Below are 12,330 nucleotides of genomic sequence, written 5' to 3'. Positions count from 1 at the left end.
TACCATGTTCTGGAAGCTATTCTCTAACACCTGCAAGTCTTCCATCAATGTCACATTTGGGAGAAGAGCAGTGAGTTGTCCTTGGAGTTTGACACACACTTGATCACATGAAAGCATGAGCTTTTCTAACTCTGATGAAACTTGATCTATGATCACTAGTTTCCAGTTAATGCTTTCTATCCATATCTCTAGATAATCTTTTTCATTACTAGGCAAAATTTTCTCAGTTGCAAGGGTGTCCATTCCAATTTCTATCATTTGTTTAAAATCATTCACTCTTGACATTCTTCAAGTCTTTCTCAATAGTATTTTTCTTTATTAAGTCCTCATCATGGATAGATTTTGCTTGGACTAGGAATTCACATGCGAGAGTTTTGACCTTTTCTACCCAACCTTCGGTTACCTTTCCATAGGCTTGGTACTTTTGAAGATTATCCATAACATTCTTTTCAATTACTCCTTCTGGTGTAAATATAATTGGCTGGCGATCTACACTTAGTGGCATAGTGGAGGTATCAACTATGGATCTCAAGTAAGAAGACAAAGTGTGCACTTGTTGTTTCAATTGATCCTTGGATTGCTTATCCTTTTCACTTCTCTCCACCATTCTGGCTGCCATCACATTAAAGTTCTAAATATCAGACTCATGAGAAGAAGGTCCCATATCAATATTTGTCACAACAAAGTCCATACAGGTGGCCTCATTTGTATCCTTCTTAGATATGGGTTGAGCAATCTCTAAGCACATATTCCTTGAATTTGGATCAGTCTTTATTCTTGAGGATACTTTGAGTTTCTTTGGTTTTTCAGCTCTTTCAAAAAGATCGGATATGCTACTAAATTCAGGTACCACTAGCTTTTCTACCTTCCTCTTCTTCAATAAAATTTGTTCTAACCATGGGAATGAAGAATTTTCTATGGACTCTTGGATGTTTTCCTATCTTGCTACCAGTGTTGTAGTCACCTCTCTGATTTCTTCAAATTGATCGCTTGGATTGCTTGGAAATGATGAATCCACGACTAAAGTATTTTGTTGTGCTTCTTGTGATAGGGATTCAATAGGAACTGAGGGAGATATGGAATGCATTCCATCATCAAATCTTGTGTCATCCAGAATTTCCACTAGAACTTGATCCTTTACTTGACTTGCAATAGAATTTTCTTCTATGTCTTTTGCTCTGGATTTCTTCCTCTTTTGTTGGAGTTCATCACCACATGTGTTTTGAAGATTGCTCTTCCTTGGAGGGTCTTCATCTCCATCACTTCCTTGAGTATTTTGGTAAGAAGGAGTATCCCTAGCTAGAGTATGGGAAGAATGCAGTGACGTAGAGATCTCAAGCTGAGTTCCTTTCCTTCCTGGAGTTTCCTTTGTTGGTCTGGTAGCAGTCATTTGAGTAATCTTCTTCTTAATCCAGGCTTCAGAATTCTTGATTACAAAACTTGTTCTTTCTCTGACATCTCTCATTTCCGGATCTGCCCAATTCAAACTGGGAAGTGGCTGGGACTGGACTTGCTCAAAATAGATAGGATCAATCAAATCAGATCCATCATCTTCAATGCCTTCTATGGTCCAATCTATCTTGAAATATTTCATTTGCTTCAAAGTTAACCTGGTCCAATCTCTTTTTCTAACCTCGAACTCGTCTTCGCAATCCTCCCAAAAGTCTTCAAGATTAGGAAAATGAAAATAGCCAGGACCTAACTTTAAGTTTTTCTTGACATATTCCTTACTATCAAAAGGAAATCTCATCTGATATGGATACAAGTTCACCTTGGATAAAGCTTTTTCCGTCTCATCTGCTCTTGAACTTGACTCACATCTATAGTGCCCGAGACAAATGGGAAAGGCTACCCCTTTATTCTTTCTATCTCTACATTTCTTTTGAACTAAAACCAATTGCCGACAAAGCTCAACTAAAATGAGCTTATCATCAACATATCTGGGTAGCTTGTGTGGATAACCTTCAAATCCTCCTACTCGAAGATAGGTAAAACTCAAAAACTGGATGAAGAAACTTCCATATTTCTTTATCAATTTAGCAGCTTCCTTTGATATTCTGGTGGCAATGTCTCCTTGTAATAACCTTACTACCCACATTGTGAAAGCATCATTCACCCGCCTGAAATACACAAAGCTTTCCTCAAGTTGCAATTGCTGGTAATAATGGTAAACTTGAGTTTCTTGATTCAGGACACCATTAGTACTCAACCCTGGCCATGACCTCAAATTAGCAATAGCATATATCAAGTAAGAGATCATATGGAAACGTTGACTTTTTTTGAGGTGCACTAACTGGTTATGTATGCAGTTGCTGATGAGATGGCCCCAGTCAATGAATTGCTTACTGGCAGAGATAACTGTTATGAAGAGATACATCCACATTTCAAACTTAGTGGAGTCAGGACTTCCTGTCACTCTATGGAGTAACAAATCTCTTTGATGAAAAGAGAATGATGGAGTGTTTTTGGAAGCTGAGACTGTCCTCCTCGTGGTGCAACCATCCATTCTTTAGCCAGATTGTTGAGGCATTTGCTTCTATTGTCGCTGAAGTATTTATAAGCTTTTTGCTTATCGATGTGAGTGAACTTTTCCTTATATGGCAAACGAAGAATAATAGCTATTGAAATTTTGTCAAGTTTGGCCATTAAGGATCTGTTTCCAGCTCTTATCTCTCTCGCATCTGGATTATATCTTTTTGAGCATTCTAGTACCAAATCTATACATTGAATTGATATGGGAAAACATGTTGCTTCAATCAAGCCACTTCCCGCCACTCTACAAGACAATTTTGATCTGTCACCTTCCATGAAGAACCTTTTGATCTCCTGCAAATTTATGTGCCCAATCTTGGTATCATGAACCTCTGGAATCATGGTGGTGATCATCAGAGCGTACTCATACTCCTGAGCCTTGTACTTCATGATGGTATTTTTGTAGACCCTTTGTATTGAAGTCCTCTATGTCAATGTTACTGAAACTTTGAGGTTTCGGTGATGTGTTCAATAAATTATCTCAACCCCATATATTGTCTAGTTTGTATACAGGCAGGCTGACATGACTATAATCAAAACTTTAATCTGTGTGCTTTCATAAATGTCTATAGCCACTTCCAATACTTAAATTTTGCACCGGTGGAGAGAATATTGGCCTTTCATGCCCAGAACCTAGCTCAATAATGATTATGTTTCTTTGAAATATTTGAACAAATCTCTCAACGCACTGTCATAAAGCTTTCATATCTACATGCAGGAGTGAGGATGCTAAGGAAGGTGGCATAGTGCTATTCTCAGCTATCCATGAGATAGTATCCTTTCTGGGAAACTTTGGAACATCTGATGACTCCATTCATTGCTGTGTAGTTCTTGTGCATCATCGATACATTTTGCAAAACTTTCGTTTCTCCATATCCACGAGGAGGAATAGCAGACTTTAACTTTGGGTTTTATGTCTTCCACCGAGTCAGAGGATTCATGCAATGCTCACGCAATTATCTTAGCTGCAAATAATATGTAAATAGTCACGCATAGCATACATTCTCCTGTCTTGTATATCATCGATAACCTACAGAATACACCTCGAAATGCAATATTTCATCTTTAAAATTTGCAAGTGCGAGTAGAGTTAGGGGGCACGATAGCATGCAGGTTGACCAGAGCATTTGTGACTGTAATATCTTATATAGAATCTTACTCCCATCGATGGTTTGGTGGATGTTTACAACCTACTCCAAAACTCCCATATTCGGTGCAGACACAAAGGAATTGCAGAGCCTGGCGCCATTCACTTGAAAATGAAAACCTCTACACCTGCCAAGTGCATCTGCGTGAAAGGAGCCATCTGATACACGTATCTATAGAAATAAGGTGTTTAAACATTTCTTATTCAATACTTGCGAGTGGTCTTCAACTTGCGAGTGGAGTTTAGAGAGCACAATAGCATGCATATCTATCGGCATGCAAAACAAATGTGGAGGTAGTTATAAAACCGGTTTTCACCTTCCTTCCTGGCCACGTGGTAGGTTCCTTCCACCAAATGGACGTTCAAACGAGCTTGGTGGAGTGATTTTCTAGTTGGAGAAGGATCGGCATGTTGGTCAACTTAGCCAAGCTGCCGATAGCAACCAAAACATAACTTAAAACAGTTAGTTGGCTATTGATATCTATATTCGGCTTGTTTACCCTTTTGGTCAACTTGCCGATATCTTTCATGCATAAGTGAGTTCAATGCAAAGTGTTTGGTAACTTGTTAAAGTTGGCCAACTCACCGATGAAGAAGATGTCAATGTTTAAACCTTGCGTGAAGAAACATATCGGTCACTTATGTTATTCCCTAACTTAGTGGTAACAATCACCTCACTTTTTGAACTTGGTGGATATGGGCGCTTTGATTATTCTACTAACCTGCTGCTAATACTTGGTCAACTTTTAGCTTAGACCATTGATGATCATGTTTTACGTTAAACTCTTTGAAAATGCCAATAACAATCCTAGGCAATACAATATTATCATTCATTTATTGGTGATTCGAGGGATCATTTAACTTGAAGTTTAGAAGTCAACATGTTACTTTGAATCATATCCTTTACTTTGAAAATGTTCATAGGATTACAAATACAAATACAAAGAGTTTCTCGATTTTCTCAAAAACATGATTTGCGACCCTTCACCATTATAATGTGAAGTACAATTATAAATTTTAAAGCTTGGGCGAACTTTGGGAATTCACATATATTCCTTTTTTTTTTATGAATACATCCGAATATATGACGAACCATTCACACTAAAATGACCCGTTATTACATGGAAAAGAAGAAGAATTATAGTTGTGAAATTTACAATTAGGATCAACAATAAGCAAGTTTGATTAATGGTTATTTTCAAAATTTTAAATTAAAAACATTTAAATACATTTTGGGAGAAAGGTTAAATAGAATTGGAAAATTGAAAATATTTTGCCCTCATTAACATTTTGAAATATAAATGTTAGTTTTTGTTAGAATTGAGAAAATTAGAAAAACTCAATGAGGGAGAGAAGCATTTTGATTTTTAATTGGGTAAAAATAATTTTACCCTAATATGAGTCTTGGTCAAAAATGGTTTTCAAACCCATTTTTCTTCATGGGTTTTGGGAGATATTTTTGGATGGAAAAATTTGGGGAAGAATTTTGGGGGCATTTTGTGGAAGGATTTTGGGTATTTTGCAGGTGGAGCTCATCTTCAACACCTCCAGGATAGCATTCAAGGTTGGCATTTTGGTTAACACTTTTGTTTCTGTTTCATGGATGCAAATTCATTTCTTCATTTTGGGAAAGAAATGATGTGTTAAATTTAAAATTCTGTGTATATGTGAGTTGGAAAAAATCCGAAATTCCTTTATAAATCTTGCAATTTGGTTTGTAGATTGTTAAATTAGTTGGATTTCATGTTTTTAGATTGAGTAGATTTGCTAATTTTACCCCTAAGAGTGGTTATGCTGGCAAAATTTTGCCAGAATGGGTTGCTTGGAAATGAAAATGTTTTGTTTAAAATTGATTGAAGCCATTTTATGTTTTATCTCAAAAAAATTCTGAGTCTATTTTATTTGGGGGTTTTGGTTTGAAATTATCAAAAATGCATTTATATTTGTTAATCTCTTTTTTATTTTCTGAAAGAAAAATGTCCTAGAGGTTGTTCCCAGAAAAATTTCTGAGTATTCATTTCTTGTTTAAAATTATATCTGGGTCTGTGAATACCTAGAGATTGGAAATTGTTTGAAGTCTCTGTTTGAGACTGTGAATATTAATCAAGCTAGGTTTTCCTTTCTAAAAAGATATTTTTAATTATAAAATAAAATAAAAGAATGAATCTCGAAATGAGATTATTGATGGGCGGATTGGGTTTTAGAGGGTGGAGAAGCCGAGGCTCAACCTGCCCGCCCCCCCCTCTCCTCCCTATGTTCACAGCCTTGTCTGCAACCACAATGTTTCCGCAGAGGCCTACAACCACAATGTGGCCGCAAAAGCCTGCATCCATATTGTGGCCACAGGGACCTGCGTCCACATTGTGGCCGCAGAGTCCCGCGTCCATAGTGTGGAGGTCACGGGTCTGCATCCACACTGGTGGCTGTAGCCTCTACGGCTAGGGCACAACCTCCACTCCCGTGGAGGGAGTTTGGCCCTACGGTTTGCTTATATTTATTTAAAATAAAATAAAAATGCATTGCTATTTTAATGGGGTTTATTTAAAAAAATTTCCATATCTTTTATTAAAAGTTTTAAAATAGTATTTTTTTAATTATTAATTATTAATTAGTTTGTATTTTATTAATTGGGAATTAATATATATATTAATTAATATTTAATTTGTATTTTTATATATGTATGCATGGAAGCATCAGTTTATTTGGGAAAGGATCATCAATTTTAATTTCCTTTTTAATGAACATTTCCATTTTTGGAAAGTATGTTATTATGTCGCAAGAGATGAGATTAGAGTGTTGTTTTTGAACAAGTCTGAGAATGATGTTTTATTTGAAAAAATAAATATTATATTTAGTTGTTTGATGTTTATTTAATTATATTCATGTGAATTTGGTTTGAAAACCCATGATGATGTAATTATGTTATGTTATGATGCAACCAAACTTTAGTGAGTTAGAAAACTATGAGTGACATGTACCTAGACAAGGTAGACAAATTGCAATCAAACTTAGATCGATTAGAAAACTGGATCATTTGTAATGTTTAAACGATATGGAAGAAGACTGTCTTTTTTGATTTATGTCTATGCATGTTTGTTTTTCTGTATTCGCATTTGCTTAAGAAATGGCAAGTCCTTGTTTGTGAATGTTGGATATTGTCGCATGTTGATTTGGGTACTTGTTTATGGCCTTGATCTCAAGTGTTTACTATTTTCATGTGTTGGTGTTGTATCCGGTCATGTCTTGTTGTTTTTGTCCTTGTGAGAACCTGATATTCTGTTAGACCATGGGTTGCTTATGATGGGTTGCGAAGACTTAGTTTTGTGGATGCACCAGTTGATTTTTGTATTTGTTTATTATTATGTTCAGTGGGATCATTTTCCTAATTCAGGGATCATTCTTGTATTTATTGACCGATGTGGTCGTATGTATTATTGGTTTAAGTACGCCTTGATGGTAGGATGTAAATGATGTGAACCTTATGTATTCTTCACCCTATTATTTTATCAGAGGGGTCTTGCAGTTTTGTAGACTTGGAGATGTAGCCCACTAGGGGTGAACTCCGATATCATTTCAATGTTATGTGGTGTTTATGTTATTTTGTTTCCTCTCTAATTTAGCATTAGATGAAGTTAATCATAAATGCATGTATGTAGTCATCTTATTAATGCAGTAATTTGGATCATGAAGAATGTAAATTTGAATAATGGAATGTATTAATTTGTTGATAATGCAATTAAAGTATGCTTGAAAAGCATTTGTTAGTTTATAATAAAATTAAAGTATGAAATGAATTAGATGCATGACCTATGTTTTAATGAAATTTTGGGCAAATTTTATGTTAAAACTCTAATGGATGAACTTCATTATGTTATCTATATTTTAACTTTAATGGATGAACTTCATTATGTTATCTATATTCTAACTTAATGGATGAACTCATCATGTTATCTATATTTTAACTTTAATGGGTGAACTTCGTCATGTTAGCTACATTTTCAACCATAATGGATGAACTCGTCCTGTTATCTATATTTTAATTTACCGAATGAATTATATCCTTGTTTAAAGTAATAACTGGTAATTAAGTAAATCAGCTCAATTGGGTTAAATAGTGTGGGTTGAGTTAAGTGTTGAATCAAGTAATCACGTTGGGAAACCCTTTAGGTGTTAGTTATGTCTTTCGTTGTGTTATCTAAACTTATGATAACTCATTGCATCATTATGTTTTATTTTAAAACTCTAAAAGAAAAATATTTGCACTCTATTCTTGAGTTTTAGCCTTATCCCTTCGGGGTTTCCTGGTGGGGCATTACAATATGTGTATTTAGTTTTAATGTTTATTTAAAGTAATTTATATCAAATGTTTTATATTCAATTTCAAATCACTTTGAAATAGTTTAAATTAAAATTGTATCAATTTGATTAGTTTAAAATGGTTTGAATTAGTTTAAATTAGTTTTCAAATATGTTTGAATTAGTTTAAAATAGTTTTGAAATATGTTTGAATTTGTTTAAGATAGTTTTCAAAATTATTTTGAATTACTTTAAATTATTATGAATAATTAGTTTTAAATTTATAACTATACATGCAAATATTTTCCTCATGGTCAATCATCCATCTAAGGATAGTGTTTATCGCGAGGGTGACTAAACATCTAGTCAATCTAGTCAAATACCCTCTGATGGTAGTGCTACAAGGGCTCAACTTTTTTCTGAGACTATTCAGGCTCTACAATGTGCCATAGACTATCTTGATAGTACATTATTGACTATCCCTGCCCAACCAAATAGGGACAGGGCACAAATCATTAGGGATGAGATGATGAATATAATTGACATTGTTCAATCATATAATACATATGATGATATAGCCATTGACTCTTTGTATGCTTCTCTCTCTCATAGTGTGACTAACAAAGTGAAATGGAAAACTATCGGTAGGGATGTTTTTATGATACGGGTGCACACCAAGTTCCCCCATTATGCAGGAAGAGACCGTAAGGTAAAGGCCCATTTAGTCACTAGGTGCACCAATCTAGTTGTGGCACCATTCATCTATCCTAGATGGTTGTAAAATCATTACAGATGGCCATATAAGGATGAGTTGCCACTTTATGTTTGTATAGTTTCATATGGGCTTGGATGTAGATTAAACTGATATACTAGTGAATATTGGCCAGGGGAGAGTGATGTTATGAAATAAATATAGATCACCTAATGCAACAACACCCATTAATAAATGGGAATTAGTTGGTTCAAACCATTTGGTTCTACCAAAACATTTGGAATTAGCATAGGTAGTGGATGCAATAGTGGGTGATGCCAGACATCACATTTTCTCAATCCTTATACAGATTTCCACTCAGGTCAATCAGACTTTATTTGATCATGTCGGGAGATACTTGTTATGCTCATATACTATTGTTCCACATGCTATAGATGCATCATGGAGTAGTTATGATTCATACATCCATGTGGACATATTACCTCTCCTTGATGTTGCATAGTTGAGAGAGGTTGATCCTTTGTAGCATATGAGTGCATGTATGTCGAGTGATTTATTGGATTCTTAGATGTTTATTTATTTATAGTATCAGATCCTACTCGACTCTATAGCAGCACACATGAGACAACATGTTCATAGAGGTAGATCTAGCAGTAATGGTGGTAGAGCATCTCAGGGTGATATGAGGAGAGAGGAAGGTATTCCAGTGCATCCTACAACCCCTCCACCATACACAAAAGTTGATCCCACAACTTCTCCTCATCCTACACTAGTCGATCCAACACCTAAGCCACCACAGCATATTCCACCACTCCAAGTTCTTACAACCCCCCCTCCCCCCATATTATAGTTACCATACTTTTACACCTCCTTCTCGAGGTCCACACCACTATACCAATCTGCTTCTTGACTTAGGTTATGCATCTCTAGATATAGATGTTGACCACATGTCCTTCCATTCATCAAGATCAGTAGGATTGGGAGATCGTTAGATTCACTTGAGGTACATGTTGTTTTTTCTACAAGGTCATATTATTTAATTGATTTTAAATAGTGGATTTCAACTTCATAATTGTTAACACAATTTGATTTTTGAATTATATATAGTGTCCTATTACATTGGAGACATTAGGAGATTTGCATCCAATTCAAAGACATACATGAACTAATCCTTTTTTTAAATTATATATATATATATATATATAATGTTAAAAAAGGATATATACATCTAGGTTTGTGGGTCATGTTTAAGTTCTTCATCCCGACCTCCTTGTGCAACTGATGCAGATGTTGGATTAGGCTAGGTAAAATTTGTGTACTTATGTTGAAGTGATATTTACTTTTAACATATATATATATATATATGTATCTATATATATACATATATATACATATGTATCTATATATATATACATATATATACATATGTATCTATATATATACATATATATACATATATATCTATATATATATACATATATATACATATATACATATATATATATATACATATATATATATACATATATATACATATATATATATACATATACATATATATATATGTGTGTGTGTGTGTGTGTGTGTGTGTGTATGCAGGTTTGTGGATCACATTTGTGTTCTTCATCTCGACCTACTCCTGTGTGTGTACAAGTGTACACCCTGATGATGTGGATGTTGGACCAGGCCAGGTAAAATTTGCATACTTTTGTTGAAGTAATTTTTATTTCTACCATGTGATTATATATGTGTACTTTCTTGTGCAGAGACAACATTCCGGACATGGATTAGTGGAGGGCCCACCGACCTAGTTTGACATAATTATTTTTTATATGTTATGTTTGACATAAGCTTATATACAGTACATAATTTTTTACATATATGTTGAACATGTGCGTGATGTTTTATTTGACACTTCGTGTTTATTTTCTCAAAATTTATTTTATACATATATGTTGCAAATGTATATGATGTTTTATTTGACAATTGTATGTTGTTTTATACATGTTTTATGATCTTGTTCCATACACATGTATGTATAGACATTTAATCATAGATTTATGAGCCCATTTTATATTTTTATTAATATGTGACCTAGTATCTCATTATATTTCAATTGTCATTTCATTGAATGATGTATTTTAGTCAAGTGCAATTTATGTGTAGAAAAGGAAATTCTTGTGGATGCCTTAGATGGTTCTATAGAAAACTTGTAATTATATTCTTAGATAATGATGTGATTGGGATTGTGATATCACTTTGGGCCATTAATGTGTATTTTTTATTTTCAAATGTTCATATAATTAAAAAAAAAAAAGGATTATATTTTTTAAATAAATACAAGTTGTGATAGCCACTAGTTTGATCATAATATATTTCTTATAGAACTATGCAAACTTTTTTTGAAATAGTACTAAAATTGATGCAAGAATTTAGTCAATTAAACAAAATAGTAGATATGATTTTTTAGGTTATTCGAGTAGTACATATTAATCTATTAATAAATATATAATCAAGTAAAGTATTGAAGAAAGTATATAAACCCATATATAATAAAGTATCTAAATACATATACACATAAATATACAATCAATTAAAGTATCCAACTAACTATATATAATCAATTAAGTAAAGTATCTAAATAAATTATTTCATTTAGACGTGTTAAAAAATTGGAGGTTTTTTTAAGTGTCAAATTTCCAAGTAAGTGCATTTTGATCAAAATAAGGTTCATTTATTACATTTTAAATTTGCATGAAAATATAGGCATTATGAATCTACACAACACATAACTCAACATCTAATGTACAAATAAATAAATAGGCATTTAAGGTTCATTTTTTACAAATAACGTAACACATATTAAAAGATAGGCATTATGAATCCACATCTAATGTACATATAATGCCACTATGAATCTAAAACATTAAATATGGAAAAAATATAATTGAATAAAAAATAATGATATGTATCATGGTCCAAATAATAACTCGAATGCATATGTCTATGTAATGCTCGCCAAAATACCCTAGAGAAAATAACTAATCTAACTAACAAATGGAGATAATTATTTTTAAATCATCTACTAATGCATCATGTTAATATACCATTACTCATATGTATAAATCATAACATATCAAGAATGCATAAACAACTTAAACATAACCATAATCTCAACAACATAACATGCAAGCATAATAACAATACATCTCACTAACATCCATTTCCTAGGGTATACCAATGTCATTAATTACTATCAGTAACACATAAACACATCCATATCATTAAACCATTAACATCCATTACATTTAAGTACCTACTCAGATACTTTCTTCTCTACATGAGAATCATTTACTTTCAATGCATACCTAACATAACCTCATTAACCCTTGGATTCATTTTAAAACACCAAAATCAAATGTTCCTAGTTACCTTTTAACCATCTAACACAATATGAAACCAAATAGAACTTCTAACATATAAATACATCCATTTCATTTCCTTCCTTTGAAATCATCATACATTCCATCAAGGTAAACTTATACAAAACCATATACAAAGTCTATCTAACAAGTACTATTTTAGTTTCCAAATAATATTTCTTATAACAAGATTATTTAATAACACCATTTTCTACAACAAG

This window comes from Cryptomeria japonica, chromosome 11 (genome assembly GCF_030272615.1).
Source record: "Cryptomeria japonica chromosome 11, Sugi_1.0, whole genome shotgun sequence".
In the NCBI taxonomy this organism is placed as follows: domain Eukaryota; kingdom Viridiplantae; phylum Streptophyta; class Pinopsida; order Cupressales; family Cupressaceae; genus Cryptomeria; species Cryptomeria japonica.
Note: the sequence above shows the minus strand (reverse complement) of the source record.